The sequence below is a fragment of the Crinia signifera genome, chromosome 1 (genome assembly GCF_055691185.1).
Source record: "Crinia signifera chromosome 1, ASM5569118v1, whole genome shotgun sequence".
Lineage (NCBI taxonomy): Eukaryota > Metazoa > Chordata > Amphibia > Anura > Myobatrachidae > Crinia > Crinia signifera.
The window spans coordinates 229,646,075-229,672,695 of record NC_139217.1 but is presented as its reverse complement, the minus strand read 5'-3'; the positions used below and the strand labels follow the sequence as shown (position 1 = coordinate 229,672,695).

Genomic DNA, 26,621 nt, shown 5'->3' with positions numbered 1-26,621 from the left:
GATAGAAGTAGAAGAAGGCGAAAAAGTGGCTGTATCTCACCTACAGCCATACCACATTGGATCGGCCCGATCTTGGAAGCTAAGCAGTGTTGGGCCTGGTTAGTACTTGGGTGGGAGACCACATGGGAACACCAGGTGCTGTAGGTTTTTTCTCATTACTGGCAAATTGTATTTATTCTCTAGCTATTTAAATTGGAAACTTTTTATTTTTATTACCAGCACAGACATTTGGAAGAGGTCAAACAGACACAATAGCCATCACCTAAAGACTTACCACACTGTTTATGCCCAATTCCAACTGCTTTTGGCAGCTAAACAGTGTTGAGCCTCTTTAGTAGTTTAATTTAAGACCCCCTGCTAATATCATGTCCTGTAGGTCTTTTTACATTACCAACACATGATTTTTTTCAGTAAGCCAATACAGTTAGGAAACTTTTTTATTAGCTTACCTGGTGATAGATGTAGAAGAGGGCAAAAAAGTGCCTGTATCTCACCTACAGCCATACCACATTAAATAGGCCCAATCTCGTCTGATCTTGGAAGCTAAGCAGTGTTGGGCCTGGTTAGTACTTGGGTGGGAGACCACATGGGAACACCAGGTGCTGTAGGTTTTTTCACATTACTGGCAAATTGTTTTTATTCTCTAGCAATTTAAATTGGAAACTTTTTATTTTTATTACCAGCACAGACATTTGGAAGAGGTCAAACAGACACAATAGCCATCACCTAAAGACTTACCACACTGTTTATGCCCAATTCCAACTGCTTTTGGCAGCTAAACAGTGTTGAGCCTCTTTTGTAGTTTAATTTAAGACCCCCTGCTAATATCATGTCCTGTAGGTCTTTTTACATTACCAACACATGATTTTTTTCAGTAAGCCAATATAGTTAGGAAACTTTTGTGTTAGCTTACCTGGTGATAGAAGTAGAAGAGGGCAAAAAAGTGCCTGTATCTCACCTACAGCCATACCACATTGGATAGGCCCAATCTCGTTTGTTCTTTGAAGCTAAGCAGTGTTGGGCCTGGTTAGTACTTGGGTGGGAGACCACATGGGAACACCAGGTGCTGTATATTTTTTCACATTACTGGCAAATTGTTTTTATTCTCTAGCTATTTAAATTGGAAACTTTTTCTTTTTATTGCCAGCACAGACATTTGGAAGAGGTCAAACAGACACAATAGCCATCACCTAAAGACTTACCACACTGTTTAGGCCCAATTCCAACTGCTTTTGGCAGCTAAACAGTGTTGAGCCTCTTTAGTAGTTTAATTTAAGACCCCCTGCTAATATCATGTCCTGTAGGTCTTTTTACATTACCAACACATGATTTTTTTCAGTAAGCCAATACAGTTAGGAAACTTTTTTATTAGCTTACCTGGTGATAGATGTAGAAGAGGGCAAAAAAGTGCCTGCATCTCACCTACAGCCATACCACATTGGATAGGCCCAATCTCGTCTGATCTTGGAAGCTAAGCAGTGTTGGGTCTGGTTAGTACTTGGGTGGGAGACCACATGGGAACACCAGGTGCAGTAGGTTTTTTCACATTACTGGCAAATTGTTTTTATTCTCTAGCTATTTAAATTGGAAACTTTTTCTTTTTATTGCCAGCACAGACATTTGGAAGAGGTCAAACAGACACAATAGCCATCACCTAAAGACTTACCACATTTTTTAGGCCCAATTCCAACTGCTTTTGGCAGCTAAACAGTGTTGAACCTCTTTTGTAGTTTAATTTAAGACCCCCTGCTAATATCATGTCCTGTAGGTCTTTTTACATTACCAACACATGATTTTTTTCAGTAAGCCAATACAGTTAGGAAACTTTTGTATTAGCTTACCTGGTGATAGAAGTAGAAGAGGGCAAAAAAGTGCATGTATCTCACCTACAGCCATACTACATTGGATAGGCCCAATCTCGTCTGTTCTTTGAAGCTAAGCAGTGTTGGGCCTGGTTAGTACTTGGGTGGGAGACCACATGGGAACACCAGGTGCTGTAGATTTTTTCACATTACTGGCAAATTGTTTTTATTCTCTAGCTATTTAAATTGGAAACTTTTTCTTTTTATTGCCAGTACAGACATTTGGAAGAGGTCAAACAGACACAATAGCCATCACCTAAAGACTTACCACACTGTTTAGGCCCAATTCCAACTGCTTTTGGCAGCTAAACAGTGTTGAGCCTCTTTAGTAGTTTAATTTAAGACCCCTGCTAATATCATGTCCTGTAGGTCTTTTTACATTACCAACACATGATTTTTTTCAGTAAGCCAATACAGTTAGGAAACTTTTTTATTAGCTTACCTGGTGATAGATGTAGAAGAGGGCAAAAAAGTGCCTGTATCTCACATACAGCCATACCACATTGGATAGGCCCAATCTTGACTGATCTTTGAAGCTAAGCAGTGTTGGGCCTGGTTAGTACTTGGGTGGGAGACCACATGGGAACCCCAGGTGCTGTACGTTTTTTCACATTACTGGCAAATTGTTTTTAATCTCTAGCAATTTAAATTGGAAACTTTTTCTTTTTATTGCCAGCACATACATTTGGAAGAGGTCAAACAGACACAATAGCCATCACCTAAAGACTTACCACACTGTTTAGGCCCAATTCCAAATGCTTTTGGCAGCTAAACAGTGTTGAGCCTCTTTAGTAGTTTAATTTAAGACCCCCTGCTAATATCATGTCCTGTAGGTCATTTTACATTACCAACACATGATTTTTTTCAGTAAGCCAATACAGTTTGGAAACTTTTTTATTAGCTTACCTGGTGATAGATGTAGAAGAGGGCAAAAAAGTGCCTGTATCTCACCTACAGCCATACCACATTGGATAGGCCCAATCTCGTCTGATCTTGGAAGCTAAGCAGTGTTGCGCCTGGTTAGTACTTGGGTGGGAGACCACATGGGAACACCAGGTGCTGTAGGTTTTTTCACATTACTGGCAAATTGTTTTTATTCTCTAGCTATTTAAATTGGAAACTTTTTTTCTTTTTATTGCCAGCACAGACATTTGGAAGAGGTCAAACAGACACAATAGCCATCACCTAAAGACTTACCACACTGTTTAGGCCCAATTCCAACTGCTTTTGGCAGATAAACAGTGTTGAGCCTCTTTTGTAGTTTAATTTAAGACCCCCTGCTAATATCATGTCCTGTAGGTCTTTTTACATTACCAACACATGATTTTTTTCAGTAAGCCAATACAGTTAGGAAACTTTTGTATTAGCTTACCGGGTGATAGAAGTAGAAGAGGGCAAAAAAGTGCCTGTATCTCGCCTACAGCCATACCACATTGGATAGGCCCAATCTCGTCTGATCTTTGAAGCTAAGCAGTGTTGGGCCTGGTTAGTACTTGGGTGGGAGACCACATGGGAACACCAGGTGCTGTAGGTTTTTTCTCATTACTGGCAAATTGTTTTTATTCTCTAGCTATTTAAATTGGAAACATTTTCTTTTTATTGCCAGCACAGACATTTGGAAGAGGTCAAACAGACACAATAGCCATCACCTAAAGACTTAGGCCCAATTCCAACTGCTTTTGGCAGCTAAACAGTGTTGAGCCTCTTTAGTAGTTTAATTTAAGACCCCCTGCTAATATCATGTCCTGTAGGTCTTTTTACATTACCAACACATGATTTTTTTCAGTAAGCCAATACAGTTAGGAAACTTTTTTATTAGCTTACCTGGTGATAGATGTAGAAGAGGGCAAAAAAGTGCCTGTATCTCACCTACAGCCATACCACATTAAATAGGCCCAATCTCGTCTGATCTTGGAAGCTAAGCAGTGTTGGGCCTGGTTAGTACTTGGGTGGGAGACCACATGGGAAAACCAGGTGCTGTAGGTTTTTTCACATTACTGGCAAATTGTTTTTATTCTCTAGCTATTTAAATTGGAAACTTTTTATTTTTATTACCAGCACAGACATTTGGAAGAGGTCAAACAGACACAATAGCCATCACCTAAAGACTTACCACACTGTTTATGCCCAATTCCAACTGCTTTTGGCAGCTAAACAGTGTTGAGCCTCTTTTGTAGTTTAATTTAAGACCCCCTGCTAATATCATGTCCTGTAGGTCTTTTTACATTACCAACACATGATTTTTTTCAGTAAGCCAATACAGTTAGGAAACTTTTGTGTTAGCTTACCTGGTGATAGAAGTAGAAGAGGGCAAAAAAGTGCCTGTATCTCACCTACAGCCATACCACATTGGATAGGCCCAATCTCGTTTGTTCTTTGAAGCTAAGCAGTGTTGGGCCTGGTTAGTACTTGGGTGGGAGACCACATGGGAACACCAGGTGCTGTATATTTTTTCACATTACTGGCAAATTGTTTTTATTCTCTAGCTATTTAAATTGGAAACTTTTTCTTTTTATTGCCAGCACAGACATTTGGAAGAGGTCAAACAGACACAATAGCCATCACCTAAAGACTTACCACACTGTTTAGGCCCAATTCCAACTGCTTTTGGCAGCTAAACAGTGTTGAGCCTCTTTAGTAGTTTAATTTAAGACCCCCTGCTAATATCATGTCCTGTAGGTCTTTTTACATTACCAACACATGATTTTTTTCAGTAAGCCAATACAGTTAGGAAACATTTTTATTAGCTTACCTGGTGATAGATGTAGAAGAGGGCAAAAAAGTGCCTGCATCTCATCTACAGCCATACCACATTGGATAGGCCCAATCTCGTCTGATCTTGGAAGCTAAGCAGTGTTGGGCCTGGTTAGTACTTGGGTGGGCGACCACATGGGAACACCAGGTGCTGTAGGTTTTTTCACATTACTGGCAAATTGTTTTTATTCTCTAGCTATTTAAATTGGAAACTTTTTCTTTTTATTGCCAGCACAGACATTTGGAAGAGGTCAAACAGACACAATAGCCATCACCTAAAGACTTACCACACTGTTTAGGCCCAATTCCAACTGCTTTTGGCAGCTAAACAGTGTTGAGCCTCTTTTGTAGTTTAATTTAAGACCCCCTGCTAATATCATGTCCTGTAGGTCTTTTTACATTACCAACACATGATTTTTTTCAGTAAGCCAATACAGTTAGGAAACTTTTTTATTAGCTTACCTGGTGATAGATGTAGAAGAGGGCAAAAAAGTGCCTGCATCTCACCTACAGCCATACCACATTGGATAGGCCCAATCTCGTCTGATCTTGGAAGCTAAGCAGTGTTGGGCCTGGTTAGTACTTGGGTGGGCGACCACATGGGAACACCAGGTGCTGTAGGTTTTTTCACATTACTGGCAAATTGTTTTTATTCTCTAGCTATTTAAATTGGAAACTTTTTCTTTTTATTGCCAGCACAGACATTTGGAAGAGGTCAAACAGACACAATAGCCATCACCTAAAGACTTACCACACTGTTTAGGCCCAATTCCAACTGCTTTTGGCAGCTAAACAGTGTTGAGCCTCTTTTGTAGTTTAATTTAAGACCCCCTGCTAATATCATGTCCTGTAGGTCTTTTTACATTACCAACACATGATTTTTTTCAGTAAGCCAATACAGTTAGGAAACTTTTGTATTAGCTTACCTGGTGATAGAAGTAGAAGAGGGCAAAAAAGTGCATGTATCTCACCTACAGCCATACCACATTGGATAGGCCCAATCTCGTCTGTTCTTTGAAGCTAAGCAGTGTTGGGCCTGGTTAGTACTTGGGTGGGAGACCACATGGGAACACCAGGTGCTGTAGATTTTTTCACATTACTGGCAAATTGTTTTTATTCTCTAGCTATTTAAATTGGAAACTTTTTCTTTTTATTGCCAGTACAGACATTTGGAAGAGGTCAAACAGACACAATAGCCATCACCTAAAGACTTACCACACTGTTTAGGCCCAATTCCAACTGCTTTTGGCAGCTAAACAGTGTTGAGCCTCTTTAGTAGTTTAATTTAAGACCCCTGCTAATATCATGTCCTGTAGGTCTTTTTACATTACCAACACATGATTTTTTTCAGTAAGCCAATACAGTTAGGAAACTTTTGTATTAGCTTACCGGGTGATAGAAGTAGAAGAGGGCAAAAAAGTGCCTGTATCTCGCCTACAGCCATACCACATTGGATAGGCCCAATCTCGTCTGATCTTTGAAGCTAAGCAGTGTTGGGCCTGGTTAGTACTTGGGTGGGAGACCACATGGGAACACCAGGTGCTGTAGGTTTTTTCTCATTACTGGCAAATTGTTTTTATTCTCTAGCTATTTAAATTGGAAACATTTTCTTTTTATTGCCAGCACAGACATTTGGAAGAGGTCAAACAGACACAATAGCCATCACCTAAAGACTTAGGCCCAATTCCAACTGCTTTTGGCAGCTAAACAGTGTTGAGCCTCTTTAGTAGTTTAATTTAAGACCCCCTGCTAATATCATGTCCTGTAGGTCTTTTTACATTACCAACACATGATTTTTTTCAGTAAGCCAATACAGTTAGGAAACTTTTTTATTAGCTTACCTGGTGATAGATGTAGAAGAGGGCAAAAAAGTGCCTGTATCTCACCTACAGCCATACCACATTAAATAGGCCCAATCTCGTCTGATCTTGGAAGCTAAGCAGTGTTGGGCCTGGTTAGTACTTGGGTGGGAGACCACATGGGAACACCAGGTGCTGTAGGTTTTTTCACATTACTGGCAAATTGTTTTTATTCTCTAGCTATTTAAATTGGAAACTTTTTATTTTTATTACCAGCACAGACATTTGGAAGAGGTCAAACAGACACAATAGCCATCACCTAAAGACTTACCACACTGTTTATGCCCAATTCCAACTGCTTTTGGCAGCTAAACAGTGTTGAGCCTCTTTTGTAGTTTAATTTAAGACCCCCTGCTAATATCATGTCCTGTAGGTCTTTTTACATTACCAACACATGATTTTTTTCAGTAAGCCAATACAGTTAGGAAACTTTTGTGTTAGCTTACCTGGTGATAGAAGTAGAAGAGGGCAAAAAAGTGCCTGTATCTCACCTACAGCCATACCACATTGGATAGGCCCAATCTCGTTTGTTCTTTGAAGCTAAGCAGTGTTGGGCCTGGTTAGTACTTGGGTGGGAGACCACATGGGAACACCAGGTGCTGTATATTTTTTCACATTACTGGCAAATTGTTTTTATTCTCTAGCTATTTAAATTGGAAACTTTTTCTTTTTATTGCCAGCACAGACATTTGGAAGAGGTCAAACAGACACAATAGCCATCACCTAAAGACTTACCACACTGTTTAGGCCCAATTCCAACTGCTTTTGGCAGCTAAACAGTGTTGAGCCTCTTTAGTAGTTTAATTTAAGACCCCCTGCTAATATCATGTCCTGTAGGTCTTTTTACATTACCAACACATGATTTTTTTCAGTAAGCCAATACAGTTAGGAAACTTTTTTATTAGCTTACCTGGTGATAGATGTAGAAGAGGGCAAAAAAGTGCCTGCATCTCATCTACAGCCATACCACATTGGATAGGCCCAATCTCGTCTGATCTTGGAAGCTAAGCAGTGTTGGGCCTGGTTAGTACTTGGGTGGGAGACCACATGGGAACACCAGGTGCTGTAGGTTTTTTCACATTACTGGCAAATTGTTTTTATTCTCTAGCTATTTAAATTGGAAACTTTTTCTTTTTATTGCCAGCACAGACATTTGGAAGAGGTCAAACAGACACAATAGCCATCACCTAAAGACTTACCACACTGTTTAGGCCCAATTCCAACTGCTTTTGGCAGCTAAACAGTGTTGAGCCTCTTTTGTAGTTTAATTTAAGACCCCCTGCTAATATCATGTCCTGTAGGTCTTTTTACATTACCAACACATGATTTTTTTCAGTAAGCCAATACAGTTAGGAAACTTTTGTATTAGCTTACCTGGTGATAGAAGTAGAAGAGGGCAAAAAAGTGCATGTATCTCACCTACAGCCATACCACATTGGATAGGCCCAATCTCGTCTGTTCTTTGAAGCTAAGCAGTGTTGGGCCTGGTTAGTACTTGGGTGGGAGACCACATGGGAACACCAGGTGCTGTAGATTTTTTCACATTACTGGCAAATTGTTTTTATTCTCTAGCTATTTAAATTGGAAACTTTTTCTTTTTATTGCCAGTACAGACATTTGGAAGAGGTCAAACAGACACAATAGCCATCACCTAAAGACTTACCACACTGTTTAGGCCCAATTCCAACTGCTTTTGGCAGCTAAACAGTGTTGAGCCTCTTTAGTAGTTTAATTTAAGACCCCTGCTAATATCATGTCCTGTAGGTCTTTTTACATTACCAACACATGATTTTTTTCAGTAAGCCAATACAGTTAGGAAACTTTTTTATTAGCTTACCTGGTGATAGATGTAGAAGAGGGCAAAAAAGTGCCTGTATCTCACATACAGCCGTACCACATTGGATAGGCCCAATCTTGACTGATCTTTGAAGCTAAGCAGTGTTGGGCCTGGTTAGTACTTGGGTGGGAGACCACATGGGAACACCAGGTGCTGTACGTTTTTTCACATTACTGGCAAATTGTTTTTATTCTCTAGCTATTTAAATTGGAAACTTTTTCTTTTTATTGCCAGCACAGACATTTGGAAGAGGTCAAACAGACACAATAGCCATCACCTAAAGACTTACCACACTGTTTAGGCCCAATTCCAACTGCTTTTGGTAGCTAAACAGTGTTGAGCCTCTTTTGTAGTTTAATTTAAGACCCCCTGCTAATATCATGTCCTGTAGGTCTTTTTACATTACCAACACATGATTTTTTTCAGTAAGCCAATACAGTTAGGAAACTTTTTTATTAGCTTACCTGGTGATAGAAGTAGAAGAGGGCAAAAAAGTGCCTGTATCTCACTTACAGCCATACCACATTGGATCGGCCCAATCTCGTCCGATCTTGGAAGCTAAGCAGTGTTGGGCCTGGTTAGTACTTGGGTGGGAGACCACATGGGAACACCAGGTGCTGTAGGTTTTTTCACATTACTGGCAAATTGTTTTTATTCTCTAGCTATTTAAATTGGAAACTTTTTCTTTTTATTGCCAGCACAGACATTTGGAAGAGGTCAAACAGACACAATAGCCATCACCTAAAGACTTACCACACTGTTTAGGCCCAATTCCAACTGCTTTTGGCAGCTAAACATTGTTGAGCCTCTTTAGTAGTTTAATTTTAGACCCCCTGCTAATATCATGTCCTGTAGGTCTTTTTACATTACCAACACATGATTTTTTTCAGTAAGCCAATACAGTTAGGAAACTTTTTTATTAGCTTACCTGGTGATAGATGTAGAAGAGGGCAAAAAAGTGCCTGTATCTCACCTACAGCCATACCACATTGGATAGGCCCAATCTTGTCTGATCTTGGAAGCTAAGCAGTGTTTGGCCTGGTTAGGACTTGGGTGGGAGACCACATGGGAACACCAGGTGCTGTAGGTTTTTTCACATTACTGGCAAATAGTTTTTATTCTCTAGCTATTTAAATTGGAAACTTTTTCTTTTTATTGCCAGCACAGACATTTGGAAGAGGTCAAACAGACACAATAGCCATCACCTAAAGACTTACCACACTGTTTATGCCCAATTCCAACTGCTTTTGGCAGCTAAACAGTGTTGAGCCTCTTTTGTAGTTTAAGTTAAGACCCCCTGCTAATATCATGTCCCGTAGGTCTTTTTACATTACCAACACATGATTTTTTTCAGTAAGCCAATACAGTTAGGAAACTTTTTTATTAGCTTACCTGGTGATAGATGTAGAAGAGGGCAAAAAAGTGCCTGCATCTCACCTACAGCCATACCACATTGGATAGGCCCAATCTCGTCTGATCTTGGAAGCTAAGCAGTGTTGGGCCTGGTTAGTACTTGGGTGGGCGACCACATGGGAACACCAGGTGCTGTAGGTTTTTTCACATTACTGGCAAATTGTTTTTATTCTCTAGCTATTTAAATTGGAAACTTTTTCTTTTTATTGCCAGCACAGACATTTGGAAGAGGTCAAACAGACACAATAGCCATCACCTAAAGACTTACCACACTGTTTAGGCCCAATTCCAACTGCTTTTGGCAGCTAAACAGTGTTGAGCCTCTTTTGTAGTTTAATTTAAGACCCCCTGCTAATATCATGTCCTGTAGGTCTTTTTACATTACCAACACATGATTTTTTTCAGTAAGCCAATACAGTTAGGAAACTTTTGTATTAGCTTACCTGGTGATAGAAGTAGAAGAGGGCAAAAAAGTGCATGTATCTCACCTACAGCCATACCACATTGGATAGGCCCAATCTCGTCTGTTCTTTGAAGCTAAGCAGTGTTGGGCCTGGTTAGTACTTGGGTGGGAGACCACATGGGAACACCAGGTGCTGTAGATTTTTTCACATTACTGGCAAATTGTTTTTATTCTCTAGCTATTTAAATTGGAAACTTTTTCTTTTTATTGCCAGTACAGACATTTGGAAGAGGTCAAACAGACACAATAGCCATCACCTAAAGACTTACCACACTGTTTAGGCCCAATTCCAACTGCTTTTGGCAGCTAAACAGTGTTGAGCCTCTTTAGTAGTTTAATTTAAGACCCCTGCTAATATCATGTCCTGTAGGTCTTTTTACATTACCAACACATGATTTTTTTCAGTAAGCCAATACAGTTAGGAAACTTTTGTATTAGCTTACCGGGTGATAGAAGTAGAAGAGGGCAAAAAAGTGCCTGTATCTCGCCTACAGCCATACCACATTGGATAGGCCCAATCTCGTCTGATCTTTGAAGCTAAGCAGTGTTGGGCCTGGTTAGTACTTGGGTGGGAGACCACATGGGAACACCAGGTGCTGTAGGTTTTTTCTCATTACTGGCAAATTGTTTTTATTCTCTAGCTATTTAAATTGGAAACATTTTCTTTTTATTGCCAGCACAGACATTTGGAAGAGGTCAAACAGACACAATAGCCATCACCTAAAGACTTAGGCCCAATTCCAACTGCTTTTGGCAGCTAAACAGTGTTGAGCCTCTTTAGTAGTTTAATTTAAGACCCCCTGCTAATATCATGTCCTGTAGGTCTTTTTACATTACCAACACATGATTTTTTTCAGTAAGCCAATACAGTTAGGAAACTTTTTTATTAGCTTACCTGGTGATAGATGTAGAAGAGGGCAAAAAAGTGCCTGTATCTCACCTACAGCCATACCACATTAAATAGGCCCAATCTCGTCTGATCTTGGAAGCTAAGCAGTGTTGGGCCTGGTTAGTACTTGGGTGGGAGACCACATGGGAACACCAGGTGCTGTAGGTTTTTTCACATTACTGGCAAATTGTTTTTATTCTCTAGCTATTTAAATTGGAAACTTTTTATTTTTATTACCAGCACAGACATTTGGAAGAGGTCAAACAGACACAATAGCCATCACCTAAAGACTTACCACACTGTTTATGCCCAATTCCAACTGCTTTTGGCAGCTAAACAGTGTTGAGCCTCTTTTGTAGTTTAATTTAAGACCCCCTGCTAATATCATGTCCTGTAGGTCTTTTTACATTACCAACACATGATTTTTTTCAGTAAGCCAATACAGTTAGGAAACTTTTGTGTTAGCTTACCTGGTGATAGAAGTAGAAGAGGGCAAAAAAGTGCCTTTATCTCACCTACAGCCATACCACATTGGATAGGCCCAATCTCGTTTGTTCTTTGAAGCTAAGCAGTGTTGGGCCTGGTTAGTACTTGGGTGGGAGACCACATGGGAACACCAGGTGCTGTATATTTTTTCACATTACTGGCAAATTGTTTTTATTCTCTAGCTATTTAAATTGGAAACTTTTTCTTTTTATTGCCAGCACAGACATTTGGAAGAGGTCAAACAGACACAATAGCCATCACCTAAAGACTTACCACACTGTTTAGGCCCAATTCCAACTGCTTTTGGCAGCTAAACAGTGTTGAGCCTCTTTAGTAGTTTAATTTAAGACCCCCTGCTAATATCATGTCCTGTAGGTCTTTTTACATTACCAACACATGATTTTTTTCAGTAAGCCAATACAGTTAGGAAACTTTTTTATTAGCTTACCTGGTGATAGATGTAGAAGAGGGCAAAAAAGTGCCTGCATCTCATCTACAGCCATACCACATTGGATAGGCCCAATCTCGTCTGATCTTGGAAGCTAAGCAGTGTTGGGCCTGGTTAGTACTTGGGTGGGAGACCACATGGGAACACCAGGTGCTGTAGGTTTTTTCACATTACTGGCAAATTGTTTTTATTCTCTAGCTATTTAAATTGGAAACTTTTTCTTTTTATTGCCAGCACAGACATTTGGAAGAGGTCAAACAGACACAATAGCCATCACCTAAAGACTTACCACACTGTTTAGGCCCAATTCCAACTGCTTTTGGCAGCTAAACAGTGTTGAGCCTCTTTTGTAGTTTAATTTAAGACCCCCTGCTAATATCATGTCCTGTAGGTCTTTTTACATTACCAACACATGATTTTTTTCAGTAAGCCAATACAGTTAGGAAACTTTTTTATTAGCTTACCTGGTGATAGATGTAGAAGAGGGCAAAAAAGTGCCTGCATCTCACCTACAGCCATACCACATTGGATAGGCCCAATCTCGTCTGATCTTGGAAGCTAAGCAGTGTTGGGCCTGGTTAGTACTTGGGTGGGCGACCACATGGGAACAGCAGGTGCTGTAGGTTTTTTCACATTACTGGCAAATTGTTTTTATTCTCTAGCTATTTAAATTGGAAACTTTTTCTTTTTATTGCCAGCACAGACATTTGGAAGAGGTCAAACAGACACAATAGCCATCACCTAAAGACTTACCACACTGTTTAGGCCCAATTCCAACTGCTTTTGGCAGCTAAACAGTGTTGAGCCTCTTTTGTAGTTTAATTTAAGACCCCCTGCTAATATCATGTCCTGTAGGTCTTTTTACATTACCAACACATGATTTTTTTCAGTAAGCCAATACAGTTAGGAAACTTTTGTATTAGCTTACCTGGTGATAGAAGTAGAAGAGGGCAAAAAAGTGCATGTATCTCACCTACAGCCATACCACATTGGATAGGCCCAATCTCGTCTGTTCTTTGAAGCTAAGCAGTGTTGGGCCTGGTTAGTACTTGGGTGGGAGACCACATGGGAACACCAGGTGCTGTAGATTTTTTCACATTACTGGCAAATTGTTTTTATTCTCTAGCTATTTAAATTGGAAACTTTTTCTTTTTATTGCCAGTACAGACATTTGGAAGAGGTCAAACAGACACAATAGCCATCACCTAAAGACTTACCACACTGTTTAGGCCCAATTCCAACTGCTTTTGGCAGCTAAACAGTGTTGAGCCTCTTTAGTAGTTTAATTTAAGACCCCTGCTAATATCATGTCCTGTAGGTCTTTTTACATTACCAACACATGATTTTTTTCAGTAAGCCAATACAGTTAGGAAACTTTTTTATTAGCTTACCTGGTGATAGATGTAGAAGAGGGCAAAAAAGTGCCTGTATCTCACATACAGCCGTACCACATTGGATAGGCCCAATCTTGACTGATCTTTGAAGCTAAGCAGTGTTGGGCCTGGTTAGTACTTGGGTGGGAGACCACATGGGAACACCAGGTGCTGTACGTTTTTTCACATTACTGGCAAATTGTTTTTATTCTCTAGCTATTTAAATTGGAAACTTTTTCTTTTTATTGCCAGCACAGACATTTGGAAGAGGTCAAACAGACACAATAGCCATCACCTAAAGACTTACCACACTGTTTAGGCCCAATTCCAACTGCTTTTGGTAGCTAAACAGTGTTGAGCCTCTTTTGTAGTTTAATTTAAGACCCCCTGCTAATATCATGTCCTGTAGGTCTTTTTACATTACCAACACATGATTTTTTTCAGTAAGCCAATACAGTTAGGAAACTTTTTTATTAGCTTACCTGGTGATAGAAGTAGAAGAGGGCAAAAAAGTGCCTGTATCTCACTTACAGCCATACCACATTGGATCGGCCCAATCTCGTCCGATCTTGGAAGCTAAGCAGTGTTGGGCCTGGTTAGTACTTGGGTGGGAGACCACATGGGAACACCAGGTGCTGTAGGTTTTTTCACATTACTGGCAAATTGTTTTTATTCTCTAGCTATTTAAATTGGAAACTTTTTCTTTTTATTGCCAGCACAGACATTTGGAAGAGGTCAAACAGACACAATAGCCATCACCTAAAGACTTACCACACTGTTTAGGCCCAATTCCAACTGCTTTTGGCAGCTAAACATTGTTGAGCCTCTTTAGTAGTTTAATTTTAGACCCCCTGCTAATATCATGTCCTGTAGGTCTTTTTACATTACCAACACATGATTTTTTTCAGTAAGCCAATACAGTTAGGAAACTTTTTTATTAGCTTACCTGGTGATAGATGTAGAAGAGGGCAAAAAAGTGCCTGTATCTCACCTACAGCCATACCACATTGGATAGGCCCAATCTTGTCTGATCTTGGAAGCTAAGCAGTGTTTGGCCTGGTTAGGACTTGGGTGGGAGACCACATGGGAACACCAGGTGCTGTAGGTTTTTTCACATTACTGGCAAATAGTTTTTATTCTCTAGCTATTTAAATTGGAAACTTTTTCTTTTTATTGCCAGCACAGACATTTGGAAGAGGTCAAACAGACACAATAGCCATCACCTAAAGACTTACCACACTGTTTATGCCCAATTCCAACTGCTTTTGGCAGCTAAACAGTGTTGAGCCTCTTTTGTAGTTTAAGTTAAGACCCCCTGCTAATATCATGTCCCGTAGGTCTTTTTACATTACCAACACATGATTTTTTTCAGTAAGCCAATACAGTTAGGAAACTTTTGTGTTAGCTTACCTGGTGATAGAAGTAGAAGAGGGCAAAAAAGTGCCTGTATCTCACCTACAGCCATACCACATTGGATAGGCCCAATCTCGTTTGTTCTTTGAAGCAAAGCAGTGTTGGGCCTGGTTAGTACTTGGGTGGGAGACCACATGGGAACACCAGGTGCTGTAGGTTTTTTCACATTACTGGCAAATTGTTTTTATTCTCTAGCTATTTAAATTGGAAACTTTTTCTTTTTATTGCCAGCACAGACATTTGGAAGAGGTCAAACAGACACAATAGCCATCACCTAAAGACTTACCACACTGTTTAGGCCCAATACCAACTGCTTTTGGCAGCTAAACAGTGTTGAGCCTCTTTTGTAGTTTAATTTAAGACCCCCTGCTAATATCATGTCCTGTAGGTCTTTTTACATTACCAACACATGATTTTTTTCAGTAAGCCAATACAGTTAGGAAACTTTTGTATTAGCTTACCTGGTGATAGAAGTAGAAGAGGGCAAAAAAGTGCCTGTATCTCACCTACAGCCATACCACATTGGATAGGCACAATCTCGTCTGATCTTGGAAGCTAAGCAGTGTTTGGCCTGGTTAGTACTTGGGTGGGAGACCACATGGGAACACCAGGTGCTGTGGTTTTTTTCACATTACTGGCAAATAGTTTTTATTCTCTAGCTATTTAAATTGGAAACTTTTTCTTTTTATTGCCAGCACAGACATTTGGAAGAGGTCAAACAGACACAATAGCCATCACCTAAAGACTTACCACACTGTTTAGGCCCAATTCCAACTGCTTTTGGCAGCTAAACAGTGTTGAGCCTCTTTAGTAGTTTAATTTAAGACCCCCTGCTAATATCATGTCCTGTAGGTCTTTTTACATTACCAACACATGATTTTTTTCAGTAAGCCAATACAGTTAGGAAACTTTTTTATTAGCTTACCTGGTGATAGAAGTAGAAGAGGGCAAAAAAGTGCCTGTATCTCACTTACAGCAATACCACATTGGATCGGCCCAATCTCGTCCGATCTTGGAAGCTAAGCAGTGTTGGGCCTGGTTAGTACTTGGGTGGGAGACCTCATGGGAACACCAGGTGCTGTAGGTTTTTTCACATTACTGGCAAATTGTTTTTATTCTCTAGCTATTTAAATTGGAAACTTTTTCTTTTTATTGCCAGCACAGACATTTGGAAGAGGTCAAACAGACACAATAGCCATCACCTAAAGACTTACCACACTGTTTAGGCCCAATTCCAACTGCTTTTGGCAGCTAAACAGTGTTGAGCCTCTTTAGTAGTTTAATTTAAGACCCCCTGCTAATATCATGTCCTGTAGGTCTTTTTACATTACCAACACATGATTTTTTTCAGTAAGCCAATACAGTTAGGAAACTTTTTTATTAGCTTACCTGGTGATAGAAGTAGAAGAAGGCGAAAAAGTGGCTGTATCTCACCTACAGCCATACCACATTGGATCGGCCCGATCTTGGAAGCTAAGCAGTGTTGGGCCTGGTTAGTACTTGGGTGGGAGACCACATGGGAACACCAGGTGCTGTAGGTTTTTTCTCATTACTGGCAAATTGTATTTATTCTCTAGCTATTTAAATTGGAAACTTTTTATTTTTATTACCAGCACAGACATTTGGAAGAGGTCAAACAGACACAATAGCCATCACCTAAAGACTTACCACACTGTTTATGCCCAATTCCAACTGCTTTTGGCAGCTAAACAGTGTTGAGCCTCTTTAGTAGTTTAATTTAAGACCCCCTGCTAATATCATGTCCTGTAGGTCTTTTTACATTACCAACACATGATTTTTTTCAGTAAGCCAATACAGTTAGGAAACTTTTTTATTAGCTTACCTGGTGATAGATGTAGAAGAGGGCAAAAAAGTGCCTGTATCTCACCTACAGCCATACCACATTAAATAGGCCCAATCTCGTCTGATCTTGGAAGCTAAGCAGTGTTGGGCCTGGTTAGTACTTGGGTGGGAGACCACATGGGAACACCAGGTGCTGTAGGTTTTTTCACATTACTGGCAAATTGTTTTTATTCTCTAGCAATTTAAATTGGAAACTTTTTATTTTTATTACCAGCACAGACATTTGGAAGAGGTCAAACAGACACAATAGCCATCACCTAAAGACTTACCACACTGTTTATGCCCAATTCCAACTGCTTTTGGCAGCTAAACAGTGTTGAGCCTCTTTTGTAGTTTAATTTAAGACCCCCTGCTAATATCATGTCCTGTAGGTCTTTTTACATTACCAACACATGATTTTTTTCAGTAAGCCAATATAGTTAGGAAACTTTTGTGTTAGCTTACCTGGTGATAGAAGTAGAAGAGGGCAAAAAAGTGCCTGTATCTCACCTACAGCCATACCACATTGGATAGGCCCAATCTCGTTTGTTCTTTGAAGCTAAGCAGTGTTGGGCCTGGTTAGTACTTGGGTGGGAGACCACATGGGAACACCAGGTGCTGTATATTTTTTCACATTACTGGCAAATTGTTTTTATTCTCTAGCTATTTAAATTGGAAACTTTTTCTTTTTATTGCCAGCACAGACATTTGGAAGAGGTCAAACAGACACAATAGCCATCACCTAAAGACTTACCACACTGTTTAGGCCCAATTCCAACTGCTTTTGGCAGCTAAACAGTGTTGAGCCTCTTTAGTAGTTTAATTTAAGACCCCCTGCTAATATCATGTCCTGTAGGTCTTTTTACATTACCAACACATGATTTTTTTCAGTAAGCCAATACAGTTAGGAAACTTTTTTATTAGCTTACCTGGTGATAGATGTAGAAGAGGGCAAAAAAGTGCCTGCATCTCACCTACAGCCATACCACATTGGATAGGCCCAATCTCGTCTGATCTTGGAAGCTAAGCAGTGTTGGGTCTGGTTAGTACTTGGGTGGGAGACCACATGGGAACACCAGGTGCAGTAGGTTTTTTCACATTACTGGCAAATTGTTTTTATTCTCTAGCTATTTAAATTGGAAACTTTTTCTTTTTATTGCCAGCACAGACATTTGGAAGAGGTCAAACAGACACAATAGCCATCACCTAAAGACTTACCACATTTTTTAGGCCCAATTCCAACTGCTTTTGGCAGCTAAACAGTGTTGAACCTCTTTTGTAGTTTAATTTAAGACCCCCTGCTAATATCATGTCCTGTAGGTCTTTTTACATTACCAACACATGATTTTTTTCAGTAAGCCAATACAGTTAGGAAACTTTTGTATTAGCTTACCTGGTGATAGAAGTAGAAGAGGGCAAAAAAGTGCATGTATCTCACCTACAGCCATACTACATTGGATAGGCCCAATCTCGTCTGTTCTTTGAAGCTAAGCAGTGTTGGGCCTGGTTAGTACTTGGGTGGGAGACCACATGGGAACACCAGGTGCTGTAGATTTTTTCACATTACTGGCAAATTGTTTTTATTCTCTAGCTATTTAAATTGGAAACTTTTTCTTTTTATTGCCAGTACAGACATTTGGAAGAGGTCAAACAGACACAATAGCCATCACCTAAAGACTTACCACACTGTTTAGGCCCAATTCCAACTGCTTTTGGCAGCTAAACAGTGTTGAGCCTCTTTAGTAGTTTAATTTAAGACCCCTGCTAATATCATGTCCTGTAGGTCTTTTTACATTACCAACACATGATTTTTTTCAGTAAGCCAATACAGTTAGGAAACTTTTTTATTAGCTTACCTGGTGATAGATGTAGAAGAGGGCAAAAAAGTGCCTGTATCTCACATACAGCCATACCACATTGGATAGGCCCAATCTTGACTGATCTTTGAAGCTAAGCAGTGTTGGGCCTGGTTAGTACTTGGGTGGGAGACCACATGGGAACCCCAGGTGCTGTACGTTTTTTCACATTACTGGCAAATTGTTTTTATTCTCTAGCTATTTAAATTGGAAACTTTTTCTTTTTATTGCCAGCACAGACATTTGGAAGAGGTCAAACAGACACAATAGCCATCACCTAAAGACTTACCACACTGTTTAGGCCCAATTCCAACTGCTTTTGGCAGCTAAACAGTGTTGAGCCTCTTTTGTAGTTTAATTTAAGACCCCCTGCTAATATCATGTCCTGTAGGTCTTTTTACATTACCAACACATGATTTTTTTCAGTAAGCCAATACAGTTAGGAAACTTTTTTATTAGCTTACCTGGTGATAGAAGTAGAAGAGGGCAAAAAAGTGCCTGTATCTCACTTACAGCCATACCACATTGGATCAGCCCAATCTCGTCCAATCTTGGAAGCTAAGCAGTGTTGGGCCTGGTTAGTACTTGGGTGGGAGACCACATGGGAACACCAGGTGCTGTAGGTTTTTTCACATTACTGGCAAATTGTTTTTATTCTCTAGCTATTTAAATTGGAAACTTTTTCTTTTTATTGCCAGCACAGACATTTGGAAGAGGTCAAACAGACACAATAGCCATCACCTAAAGACTTACCACACTGTTTAGGCCCAATTCCAACTGCTTTTGGCAGCTAAACAGTGTTGAGCCTCTTTAGTAGTTTAATTTTAGACCCCCTGCTAATATCATGTCCTGTAGGTCTTTTTACATTACCAACACATGATTTTTTTCAGTAAGCCAATACAGTTAGGAAACTTTTTTATTAGCTTACCTGGTGATAGATGTAGAAGAGGGCAAAAAAGTGCCTGTATCTCACCTACAGCCATACCACATTGGATAGGCCCAATCTCGTCCGATCTTGGAAGCTAAGCAGTGTTGGGCCTGGTTAGTACTTGGGTGGGAGACCACATGGGAACACCAGGTGCTGTAGGTTTTTTCACATTACTGGCAAATTGTTTTTATTCTCTAGCTATTTAAATTGGAAACTTTTTCTTTTTATTACCAGCATAGACATTTGGAAGAGGTCAAACAGACACAATAGCCATCACCTAAAGACTTACCACACTGTTTATGCCCAATTCCAACTGCTTTTGGCAGCTAAACAGTGTTGAGCCTCTTTTGTAGTTTAATTTAAGACCCCCTGCTAATATCATGTCCCGTAGGTCTTTTTACATTACCAACACATGATTTTTTTCAGTAAGCCAATACAGTTAGGAAACTTTTGTGTTAGCTTACCTGGTGATAGAAGTAGAAGAGGGCAAAAAAGTGCCTGTATCTCACCTACAGCCATACCACATTGGATAGGCCCAATCTCGTTTGTTCTTTGAAGCTAAGCAGTGTTGGGCCTGGTTAGTACTTGGGTGGGAGACCACATGGGAACACCAGGTGCTGTAGGTTTTTTCACATTACTGGCAAATTGTTTTTATTCTCTAGCTATTTAAATTGGAAACTTTTTCTTTTTATTGCCAGCACAGACATTTGGAAGAGGTCAAACAGACACAATAGCCATCACCTAAAGACTTACCACACTGTTTAGGCCCAATTCCAACTGCTTTTGGCAGCTAAACAGTGTTGAGCCTCTTTTGTAGTTTAATTTAAGACCCCCTGCTAATATCATGTCCTGTAGGTCTTTTTACATTACCAACACATGATTTTTTTCAGTAAGCCAATACAGTTAGGAAACTTTTGTATTAGCTTACCTGGTGATAGAAGTAGAAGAGGGCAAAAAAGTGACTGTATCTCACCTACAGCCATACCACATTGGATAGGCCCAATCTCGTCTGATCTTGGAAGCTAAGCAGTGTTTGGCCTGGTTAGTACTTGGGTGGGAGACCACATGGGAACACCAGGTGCTGTGGTTTTTTTCACATTACTGGCAAATAGTTTTTATTCTCTAGCTATTTAAATTGGAAACTTTTTCTTTTTATTGCCAGCACAGACATTTGGAAGAGGTCAAACAGACACAATAGCCATCACCTAAAGACTTACCACACTGTTTAGGCCCAATTCCAACTGCTTTTGGCAGCTAAACAGTGTTGAGCCTCTTTTGTAGTTTAATTTAAGACCCCCTGCTAATATCATGTCCTGTAGGTCTTTTTACATTACCAACACATGATTTTTTTCAGTAAGCCAATACAGTTAGGAAACTTTTGTGTTAGCTTACCTGGTGATAGAAGTAGAAGAGGGCAAAAAAGTGCCTGTATCTCACATACAGCCATACCACATTGGATAGGCCCAATCTCGTTTGTTCTTTGAAGCTAAGCAGTGTTGGGCCTGGTTAGTACTTGGGTGGGAGACCACATGGGAACACCAGGTGCTGTAGGTTTTTTCACATTACTGGCAAATTGTTTTTATTCTATAGCTATTTAAATTGGAAACTTTTTCTTTTTATTGCCAGCACAGACATTTGGAAGAGGTCAAACAGACACAATAGCCATCACCTAAAGACTTACCACACTGTTTAGGCCCAATTCCAACTGCTTTTGGCAGCTAAACAGTGTTGAGCCTCTTTAGTAGTTTAATTTAAGACCCCCTGCTAATATCATGTCCTGTAGGTCTTTTTACATTACCAACACATGATTTTTTTCAGTAAGCCAATACAGTTAGGAAACATTTTTATTAGCTTACCTGGTGATAGAAGTAGAAGAGGGCAAAAAAGTGCCTGTATCTCACCTACAGCCATACCACATTGGATAGGCCCAATCTCGTCTGATCTTGGAAGCTAAGCAGTGTTGGGCCTGGTTAGTACTTGGGTGGGAGACCACATGGGAACAACAGGTGCAGTAGGTTTTTTCACATTACTGGCAAATTGTTTTTAATCTCTAGCAATTTAAATTGGAAACTTTTTCTTTTTATTGCCAGCACAGACATTTGGAAGAGGTCAAACAGACACAATAGCCATCACCTAAAGACTTACCACACTGTTTAGGCCCAATTCCAACTGCTTTTGGCAGCTAAACAGTGTTGAGCCTCTTTAGTAGTTTAATTTAAGACCCCCTGCTAATATCATGTCCTGTAGGTCTTTTTACATTACCAACACATGATTTTTTTCAGTAAGCCAATACAGTTTGGAAACTTTTTTATTAGCTTACCTGGTGATAGATGTAGAAGAGGGCAAAAAAGTGCCTGTACCTCACCTACAGCCATACCACATTGGATAGGCCCAATCTCGTCTGATCTTGGAAGCTAAGCAGTGTTGCGCCTTGTTAGTACTTGGGTGGGAGACCACATGGGAACACCACGTGCTGTAGGTTTTTTCACATTACTTGCAAATTGTTTTTATTCTCTAGCTATTTAAATTGGAAACTTTTTTTCTTTTTATTGCCAGCACAGACATTTGGAAGAGGTCAAACAGACACAATAGCCATCACCTAAAGACTTACCACACTGTTTAGGCCCAATTCCAACTGCTTTTGGCAGCTAAACAGTGTTGAGCCTCTTTTGTAGTTTAATTTAAGACCCTCTGCTAATATCATGTCCTGTAGGTCTTTTTACATTACCAACACATGATTTTTTTCAGTAAGCCAATACAGTTAGGAAACTTTTGTATTAGCTTACCGGGTGATAGAAGTAGAAGAGGGCAAAAAAGTGCCTGTATCTCGCCTACAGCCATATTACATTGGATAGGCCCAATCTCGTCTGATCTTTGAAGCTAAGCAGTGTTGGGCCTGGTTAGTACTTGGGTGGGAGACCACATGGGAACACCAGGTGCTGTCGATTTTTTCACATTACTGGCAAATTGTTTTTATTCTCTAGCTATTTAAATTGGAAACATTTTTCTTTTTATTGCCAGCACAGACATTTGGAAGAGGTCAAACAGACACAATAGCCATCACCTAAAGACTTACCACACTGTTTAGGCCCAATTCCAACTGCTTTTGGCAGCTAAACAGTGTTGAGCCTCTTTAGTAGTTTAATTTAAGACCCCCTGCTAATATCATGTCCTGTAGGTCTTTTTACATTACCAACACATGATTTTTTTCAGTAAGCCAATACAGTTAGGAAACTTTTTTATTAGCTTACCTGGTGATAGATGTAGAAGAGGGCAAAAAAGTGCCTGTATCTCACATACAGCCATACCACATTGGATAGGCCCAATCTCATCTGATCTTGGAAGCTAAGTAGAGTTGGGCCTGGTTAGTACTTGGGTGGGAGACCACATGGGAACACCAGGTGCTGTAGGTTTTTTCACATTACTGGCAAATTGTTTTTATTCTCTAGCTATTTAAATTGGAAACTTTTTCTTTTTATTGCCAGCACAGACATTTGGAAGAGGTCAAACAGACACAATAGCCATCACCTAAAGACTTACCACACTGTTTAGGCCCAATTCCAACTGCTTTTGGCAGCTAAACAGTGTTGAGCCTCTTTAGTAGTTTAATTTAAGACCCCCTGCTAATATCATGTCCTGTAGGTCTTTTTACATTACCAACACATGATTTTTTTCAGTAAGCCAATACAGTTAGGAAACTTTTTTATTAGCTTACCTGGTGATAGAAGTAGAAGAGGGCAAAAAAGTGCTTGTATCTCACCTACAGCCATACCACATTGGATCGGCCCAATCTCGTCTGATCTTGGAAGCTAAGCAGTGTTGGGCCTGATTAGTACTTGGGTGGAAGACCACATGGGAACTCCAGGTGCTGTAGGTTTTTTTCACATTACTGGCAAATTGTTTTTATTCTCTAGCTATTTAAATTGGAAACTTTTTCTTTTTATTGCCAGCACAGACATTTGGAAGAGGTCAAACAGACACAATAGCCATCACCTAAAGACTTACCACACTGTTTAGGCCCAATTCCAACTGCTTTTGGCAGCTAAACAGTGTTGAGCCTCTTTAGTAATTTAATTTAAGACCCCCTGCTAATATCATGTCCTGTAGGTCTTTTTACATTACCAACACATGATTTTTTTCAGTAAGCCAATACAGTTAGGAAACTTTTTTATTAGCTTACCTGGTGATAGAAGTAGAAGAGGGCAAAAAAGTGCCTGTATCTCACCTACAGCCATACCACATTGGATAGGCCCAATCTCGTCTGATCTTGGAAGCTAAGCAGTGTTGGGCCTGGTTAGTACTTGGGTGGGAGACCACATGGGAACACCAGGTGCTGTAGGTTTTTTCACATTACTGGCAAATTGTTTTTATTCTCTAGCTATTTAAATTGGAAACTTTTTTTTTTTATTGCCAGTACAGACATTTGGAAGAGGTCAAACAGACACAATAGCCATCACCTAAAGACTTACCACACTGTTTAGGCCCAATTCCAACTGCTTTTGGCAGCTAAACAGTGTTGAGCCTCTTTAGTAGTTTAATTTAAGACCCCCTGCTAATATCATGTCCTGTAGGTCTTTTTACATTACCAACACATGATTTTTTTCAGTAAGCCAATACAGTTAGGAAACTTTTTTATTAGCTTACCTGGTGATAGAAGTAGAAGAAGGCAAAAAAGTGGCTGTATCTCACCTACAGCCATACCACATTGGATCGGCCCAATCTTGTCCGATCTTGGAAGCTAAGCAGTGTTGGGCCTGGTTAGTACTTGGGTGGGAGACCACATGGGAACACCAGGTGCTGTAGGTTTTTTCACATTACTGGCAAATTGTTTTTATTCTCTAGCTATTTAAATTGGAAACATTTTCTTTTTATTGCCAGCACAGACATTTGGAAGAGGTCAAACAGACACAATAGCCATCACCTAAAGACTTACCACACTGTTTAGGCCCAATTCCAACTGCTTTTGGCAGCTAAACAGTGTTGAGCCTCTTTAGTAGTTTAATTTAAGACCCCCTGCTAATATCATGTCCTGTAGGTCTTTTTACATTACCAACACATGATTTTTTTCAGTAAGCCAATACAGTTAGGAAACGTTTTTATTAGCTTACCTGGTGATAGATGTAGAAGAGGGCAAAAAAGTGCCTGTATCTCACCTACAGCCATACCACATTGGATAGGCCCAATCTCGTCTGATCTTGGAAGCTAAGCAGTGTTGGGCCTGGTTAGTACTTAGGTGGGAGACCACATGGGAACACCAGTTGCTGTAGGTTTTTTCACATTACTGGCAAATTGTTTTTATTCTCTAGCTATTTAAATTGGAAACTTTTTCTTTTTATTACCAGCACAGACATTTGGAAGAGGTCAAACAGACACAATAGCCATCACCTAAAGACTTACCACACTGTTTAGGCCCAATTCCAACTGCTTTTGGCAGCTAAACAGTGTTGAGCCTCTTTTGTAGTTTAATTTAAGACCCCCTGCTAATATCATGTCCTGTAGGTCTTTTTACATTACCAACACATGATTTTTTTCAGTAAGCCAATACAGTTAGGAAACTTTTGTATTAGCTTACCTGGTGATAGAAGTAGAAGAGGGCAAAAAAGTGCCGGGATCTCACCTACAGCAATACCACATTGGATAGGCCCAATCTTGTCTGATCTTTGAAGCTAAGCAGTGTTGGGCCTGGTTAGTACTTGGGTGGGAGACCACATGGGAACACCAGGTGCTGTAGGTTTTTTCACATTACTGGCAAATTGTTTTTATTCTCTAGCTATTTAAATTGGAAACTTTTTCTTTTTATTGCCAGCACAGACATTTGGAAGAGGTCAAACAGACACAATAGCCATCACCTAAAGACTTACCACACTGTTTAGGCCCAATTCCAACTGCTTTTGGCAGCTAAACAGTGTTGAGCCTCTTTAGTAGTTTAATTTAAGACCCCCTGCTAATATCATGTCCTGTAGGTCTTTTTACATTACCAACACATGATTTTTTTCAGTAAGCCAATACAGTTAGGAAACTTTTTTATTAGCTTACCTGGTGATAGAAATAGAAGAGGGCAAAAAAGTGCCTGTATCTCATGTACAGCCATACCACATTGGATTGGCCCAATCTCGTCCGATCTTGGAAGCTAAGCAGTGTTGGGCCTGGTTAGTACTTGGGTGGGAGACCACATGGGAACACCAGGTGCTGTAGGTTTTTTCACATTACTGGCAAATAGTTTTTATTCTCTAGCTATTTAAATTGGAAACTTTTTCTTTTTATTGCCAGCACAGACATTTGGAAGAGGTCAAACAGACACAATAGCCATCACCTAAAGACTTACCACACTGTTTAGGCCCAATTCCAACTGCTTTTGGCAGCTAAACAGTGTTGAGCCTCTTTAGTAGTTTAATTTAAGACCCCCTGCTAATATCATGTCCTGTAGGTCTTTTTACATTACCAACACATGATTTTTTTCAGTAAGCCAATACAGTTAGGAAACTTTTTTATTAGCTTACCTGGTTATAGAAGTAGAAGAGGGCAAAAAAGTGCCTGTATCTCACTTACAGCCATACCACATTGGATCGGCCCAATCTCGTCCGATCTTGGAAGCTAAGCAGTGTTGGGCCTGGTTAGTACTTGGGTGGGAGACCACATGGGAACACCAGGTGCTGTAGGTTTTTTCACATTACTGGCAAATTGTTTTTATTCTCTAGCTATTTAAATTGGAAACTTTTTCTTTTTATTGCCAGCACAGACATTTGGAAGAGGTCAAACAGACACAATAGCCATCACCTAAAGACTTACCACACTGTTTAGGCCCAATTCCAACTGCTTTTGGCAGCTAAACAGTGTTGAGCCTCTTTAGTAGTTTAATTTAAGACCCCCTGCTAATATCATGTCCTGTAGGTCTTTTTACATTACCAACACATGATTTTTTTCAGTAAGCCAATACAGTTAGGAAACTTTTTTATTAGCTTACCTGGTGATAGATGTAGAAGAGGGCAAAAAAGTGCCTGTATCTCACCTACAGCCATACCACATTGGATAGTCCCAATCTCGTCTGATCTTGGAAGCTAAGCAGTGTTGGGCCTGGTTAGTACTTGGGTGGGAGACCACATGGGAACACCAGGTGCTGTAGGTTTTTTCACATTACTGGCAAATTGTTTTTATTCTCTAGCTATTTAAATTGGAAACTTTTTCTTTTTATTACCAG

General features: G+C 40.0%; 31 non-coding genes and 27 pseudogenes across 31 annotated transcripts; all 58 read left to right on the top strand.

Annotated features, from left to right (window-relative positions):
• The first annotated feature begins 38 nt into the window (after positions 1-38).
• Positions 39-147, top strand: LOC146037692 (5S ribosomal RNA; annotated as a pseudogene).
• A 345-nt stretch (positions 148-492) lies between these two features.
• On the top strand, positions 493-611 carry LOC146046095 (5S ribosomal RNA). Its single transcript, XR_014465744.1, has one exon. It is a non-coding gene; the product is annotated as a 5S ribosomal RNA (ribosomal RNA).
• Positions 612-956: 345 nt separating this feature from the next.
• LOC146037073 (5S ribosomal RNA) lies at positions 957-1,075 on the top strand (annotated as a pseudogene).
• A 345-nt stretch (positions 1,076-1,420) lies between these two features.
• On the top strand, positions 1,421-1,539 carry LOC146034533 (5S ribosomal RNA). The gene has a single exon (XR_014459943.1). It is a non-coding gene; the product is annotated as a 5S ribosomal RNA (ribosomal RNA).
• Positions 1,540-1,884: 345 nt separating this feature from the next.
• LOC146036864 (5S ribosomal RNA) lies at positions 1,885-2,003 on the top strand (annotated as a pseudogene).
• Positions 2,004-2,347: 344 nt separating this feature from the next.
• Positions 2,348-2,466, top strand: LOC146037229 (5S ribosomal RNA; annotated as a pseudogene).
• Positions 2,467-2,811: 345 nt separating this feature from the next.
• LOC146033782 (5S ribosomal RNA) lies at positions 2,812-2,930 on the top strand. Its single transcript, XR_014459196.1, has one exon. It is a non-coding gene; the product is annotated as a 5S ribosomal RNA (ribosomal RNA).
• Positions 2,931-3,277: 347 nt separating this feature from the next.
• On the top strand, positions 3,278-3,396 carry LOC146033881 (5S ribosomal RNA). Its single transcript, XR_014459295.1, has one exon. It is a non-coding gene; the product is annotated as a 5S ribosomal RNA (ribosomal RNA).
• Positions 3,397-3,729: 333 nt separating this feature from the next.
• On the top strand, positions 3,730-3,848 carry LOC146045970 (5S ribosomal RNA). Its single transcript, XR_014465705.1, has one exon. It is a non-coding gene; the product is annotated as a 5S ribosomal RNA (ribosomal RNA).
• A 345-nt stretch (positions 3,849-4,193) lies between these two features.
• On the top strand, positions 4,194-4,312 carry LOC146037069 (5S ribosomal RNA; annotated as a pseudogene).
• A 345-nt stretch (positions 4,313-4,657) lies between these two features.
• Positions 4,658-4,776, top strand: LOC146041581 (5S ribosomal RNA). Its single transcript, XR_014463510.1, has one exon. It is a non-coding gene; the product is annotated as a 5S ribosomal RNA (ribosomal RNA).
• A 345-nt stretch (positions 4,777-5,121) lies between these two features.
• LOC146041224 (5S ribosomal RNA) lies at positions 5,122-5,240 on the top strand. The gene has a single exon (XR_014463465.1). It is a non-coding gene; the product is annotated as a 5S ribosomal RNA (ribosomal RNA).
• Positions 5,241-5,585: 345 nt separating this feature from the next.
• On the top strand, positions 5,586-5,704 carry LOC146036085 (5S ribosomal RNA; annotated as a pseudogene).
• Positions 5,705-6,048: 344 nt separating this feature from the next.
• LOC146033870 (5S ribosomal RNA) lies at positions 6,049-6,167 on the top strand. The gene has a single exon (XR_014459284.1). It is a non-coding gene; the product is annotated as a 5S ribosomal RNA (ribosomal RNA).
• A 333-nt stretch (positions 6,168-6,500) lies between these two features.
• Positions 6,501-6,619, top strand: LOC146046089 (5S ribosomal RNA). Its single transcript, XR_014465742.1, has one exon. It is a non-coding gene; the product is annotated as a 5S ribosomal RNA (ribosomal RNA).
• Positions 6,620-6,964: 345 nt separating this feature from the next.
• On the top strand, positions 6,965-7,083 carry LOC146037066 (5S ribosomal RNA; annotated as a pseudogene).
• A 345-nt stretch (positions 7,084-7,428) lies between these two features.
• On the top strand, positions 7,429-7,547 carry LOC146041451 (5S ribosomal RNA). Its single transcript, XR_014463486.1, has one exon. It is a non-coding gene; the product is annotated as a 5S ribosomal RNA (ribosomal RNA).
• Positions 7,548-7,892: 345 nt separating this feature from the next.
• On the top strand, positions 7,893-8,011 carry LOC146036077 (5S ribosomal RNA; annotated as a pseudogene).
• Positions 8,012-8,355: 344 nt separating this feature from the next.
• Positions 8,356-8,474, top strand: LOC146037747 (5S ribosomal RNA; annotated as a pseudogene).
• Positions 8,475-8,819: 345 nt separating this feature from the next.
• LOC146045408 (5S ribosomal RNA) lies at positions 8,820-8,938 on the top strand. Its single transcript, XR_014465432.1, has one exon. It is a non-coding gene; the product is annotated as a 5S ribosomal RNA (ribosomal RNA).
• Positions 8,939-9,283: 345 nt separating this feature from the next.
• On the top strand, positions 9,284-9,402 carry LOC146037178 (5S ribosomal RNA; annotated as a pseudogene).
• A 345-nt stretch (positions 9,403-9,747) lies between these two features.
• Positions 9,748-9,866, top strand: LOC146041213 (5S ribosomal RNA). The gene has a single exon (XR_014463464.1). It is a non-coding gene; the product is annotated as a 5S ribosomal RNA (ribosomal RNA).
• Positions 9,867-10,211: 345 nt separating this feature from the next.
• LOC146036073 (5S ribosomal RNA) lies at positions 10,212-10,330 on the top strand (annotated as a pseudogene).
• A 344-nt stretch (positions 10,331-10,674) lies between these two features.
• On the top strand, positions 10,675-10,793 carry LOC146033848 (5S ribosomal RNA). The gene has a single exon (XR_014459262.1). It is a non-coding gene; the product is annotated as a 5S ribosomal RNA (ribosomal RNA).
• A 333-nt stretch (positions 10,794-11,126) lies between these two features.
• On the top strand, positions 11,127-11,245 carry LOC146046084 (5S ribosomal RNA). The gene has a single exon (XR_014465741.1). It is a non-coding gene; the product is annotated as a 5S ribosomal RNA (ribosomal RNA).
• A 345-nt stretch (positions 11,246-11,590) lies between these two features.
• On the top strand, positions 11,591-11,709 carry LOC146037056 (5S ribosomal RNA; annotated as a pseudogene).
• Positions 11,710-12,054: 345 nt separating this feature from the next.
• Positions 12,055-12,173, top strand: LOC146041444 (5S ribosomal RNA). Its single transcript, XR_014463485.1, has one exon. It is a non-coding gene; the product is annotated as a 5S ribosomal RNA (ribosomal RNA).
• Positions 12,174-12,518: 345 nt separating this feature from the next.
• Positions 12,519-12,637, top strand: LOC146046390 (5S ribosomal RNA). The gene has a single exon (XR_014465873.1). It is a non-coding gene; the product is annotated as a 5S ribosomal RNA (ribosomal RNA).
• Positions 12,638-12,982: 345 nt separating this feature from the next.
• On the top strand, positions 12,983-13,101 carry LOC146036067 (5S ribosomal RNA; annotated as a pseudogene).
• Positions 13,102-13,445: 344 nt separating this feature from the next.
• Positions 13,446-13,564, top strand: LOC146037736 (5S ribosomal RNA; annotated as a pseudogene).
• A 345-nt stretch (positions 13,565-13,909) lies between these two features.
• On the top strand, positions 13,910-14,028 carry LOC146045346 (5S ribosomal RNA). Its single transcript, XR_014465422.1, has one exon. It is a non-coding gene; the product is annotated as a 5S ribosomal RNA (ribosomal RNA).
• A 345-nt stretch (positions 14,029-14,373) lies between these two features.
• LOC146037172 (5S ribosomal RNA) lies at positions 14,374-14,492 on the top strand (annotated as a pseudogene).
• Positions 14,493-14,837: 345 nt separating this feature from the next.
• Positions 14,838-14,956, top strand: LOC146036231 (5S ribosomal RNA; annotated as a pseudogene).
• A 345-nt stretch (positions 14,957-15,301) lies between these two features.
• LOC146036837 (5S ribosomal RNA) lies at positions 15,302-15,420 on the top strand (annotated as a pseudogene).
• Positions 15,421-15,765: 345 nt separating this feature from the next.
• On the top strand, positions 15,766-15,884 carry LOC146047487 (5S ribosomal RNA). Its single transcript, XR_014466033.1, has one exon. It is a non-coding gene; the product is annotated as a 5S ribosomal RNA (ribosomal RNA).
• Positions 15,885-16,229: 345 nt separating this feature from the next.
• LOC146037681 (5S ribosomal RNA) lies at positions 16,230-16,338 on the top strand (annotated as a pseudogene).
• A 345-nt stretch (positions 16,339-16,683) lies between these two features.
• LOC146046078 (5S ribosomal RNA) lies at positions 16,684-16,802 on the top strand. Its single transcript, XR_014465739.1, has one exon. It is a non-coding gene; the product is annotated as a 5S ribosomal RNA (ribosomal RNA).
• A 345-nt stretch (positions 16,803-17,147) lies between these two features.
• On the top strand, positions 17,148-17,266 carry LOC146037055 (5S ribosomal RNA; annotated as a pseudogene).
• Positions 17,267-17,611: 345 nt separating this feature from the next.
• On the top strand, positions 17,612-17,730 carry LOC146034522 (5S ribosomal RNA). Its single transcript, XR_014459932.1, has one exon. It is a non-coding gene; the product is annotated as a 5S ribosomal RNA (ribosomal RNA).
• Positions 17,731-18,075: 345 nt separating this feature from the next.
• Positions 18,076-18,194, top strand: LOC146036860 (5S ribosomal RNA; annotated as a pseudogene).
• Positions 18,195-18,538: 344 nt separating this feature from the next.
• On the top strand, positions 18,539-18,657 carry LOC146037224 (5S ribosomal RNA; annotated as a pseudogene).
• Positions 18,658-19,002: 345 nt separating this feature from the next.
• Positions 19,003-19,121, top strand: LOC146034257 (5S ribosomal RNA). Its single transcript, XR_014459669.1, has one exon. It is a non-coding gene; the product is annotated as a 5S ribosomal RNA (ribosomal RNA).
• A 345-nt stretch (positions 19,122-19,466) lies between these two features.
• Positions 19,467-19,585, top strand: LOC146036104 (5S ribosomal RNA). Its single transcript, XR_014460775.1, has one exon. It is a non-coding gene; the product is annotated as a 5S ribosomal RNA (ribosomal RNA).
• A 345-nt stretch (positions 19,586-19,930) lies between these two features.
• On the top strand, positions 19,931-20,049 carry LOC146035542 (5S ribosomal RNA; annotated as a pseudogene).
• A 345-nt stretch (positions 20,050-20,394) lies between these two features.
• LOC146035625 (5S ribosomal RNA) lies at positions 20,395-20,513 on the top strand (annotated as a pseudogene).
• Positions 20,514-20,858: 345 nt separating this feature from the next.
• LOC146036380 (5S ribosomal RNA) lies at positions 20,859-20,977 on the top strand (annotated as a pseudogene).
• A 345-nt stretch (positions 20,978-21,322) lies between these two features.
• On the top strand, positions 21,323-21,441 carry LOC146034147 (5S ribosomal RNA). Its single transcript, XR_014459559.1, has one exon. It is a non-coding gene; the product is annotated as a 5S ribosomal RNA (ribosomal RNA).
• Positions 21,442-21,786: 345 nt separating this feature from the next.
• Positions 21,787-21,905, top strand: LOC146037393 (5S ribosomal RNA; annotated as a pseudogene).
• Positions 21,906-22,252: 347 nt separating this feature from the next.
• On the top strand, positions 22,253-22,371 carry LOC146037559 (5S ribosomal RNA; annotated as a pseudogene).
• A 346-nt stretch (positions 22,372-22,717) lies between these two features.
• On the top strand, positions 22,718-22,836 carry LOC146034907 (5S ribosomal RNA). The gene has a single exon (XR_014460316.1). It is a non-coding gene; the product is annotated as a 5S ribosomal RNA (ribosomal RNA).
• A 345-nt stretch (positions 22,837-23,181) lies between these two features.
• On the top strand, positions 23,182-23,300 carry LOC146033627 (5S ribosomal RNA). The gene has a single exon (XR_014459042.1). It is a non-coding gene; the product is annotated as a 5S ribosomal RNA (ribosomal RNA).
• Positions 23,301-23,646: 346 nt separating this feature from the next.
• LOC146048193 (5S ribosomal RNA) lies at positions 23,647-23,765 on the top strand. Its single transcript, XR_014466097.1, has one exon. It is a non-coding gene; the product is annotated as a 5S ribosomal RNA (ribosomal RNA).
• A 345-nt stretch (positions 23,766-24,110) lies between these two features.
• Positions 24,111-24,229, top strand: LOC146047873 (5S ribosomal RNA). The gene has a single exon (XR_014466068.1). It is a non-coding gene; the product is annotated as a 5S ribosomal RNA (ribosomal RNA).
• Positions 24,230-24,574: 345 nt separating this feature from the next.
• LOC146034279 (5S ribosomal RNA) lies at positions 24,575-24,693 on the top strand. The gene has a single exon (XR_014459691.1). It is a non-coding gene; the product is annotated as a 5S ribosomal RNA (ribosomal RNA).
• A 345-nt stretch (positions 24,694-25,038) lies between these two features.
• On the top strand, positions 25,039-25,157 carry LOC146036012 (5S ribosomal RNA; annotated as a pseudogene).
• A 345-nt stretch (positions 25,158-25,502) lies between these two features.
• LOC146034125 (5S ribosomal RNA) lies at positions 25,503-25,621 on the top strand. Its single transcript, XR_014459537.1, has one exon. It is a non-coding gene; the product is annotated as a 5S ribosomal RNA (ribosomal RNA).
• A 345-nt stretch (positions 25,622-25,966) lies between these two features.
• LOC146045289 (5S ribosomal RNA) lies at positions 25,967-26,085 on the top strand. Its single transcript, XR_014465405.1, has one exon. It is a non-coding gene; the product is annotated as a 5S ribosomal RNA (ribosomal RNA).
• Positions 26,086-26,430: 345 nt separating this feature from the next.
• Positions 26,431-26,549, top strand: LOC146040639 (5S ribosomal RNA). The gene has a single exon (XR_014463457.1). It is a non-coding gene; the product is annotated as a 5S ribosomal RNA (ribosomal RNA).
• The last annotated feature ends 72 nt before the right edge of the window (positions 26,550-26,621 follow it).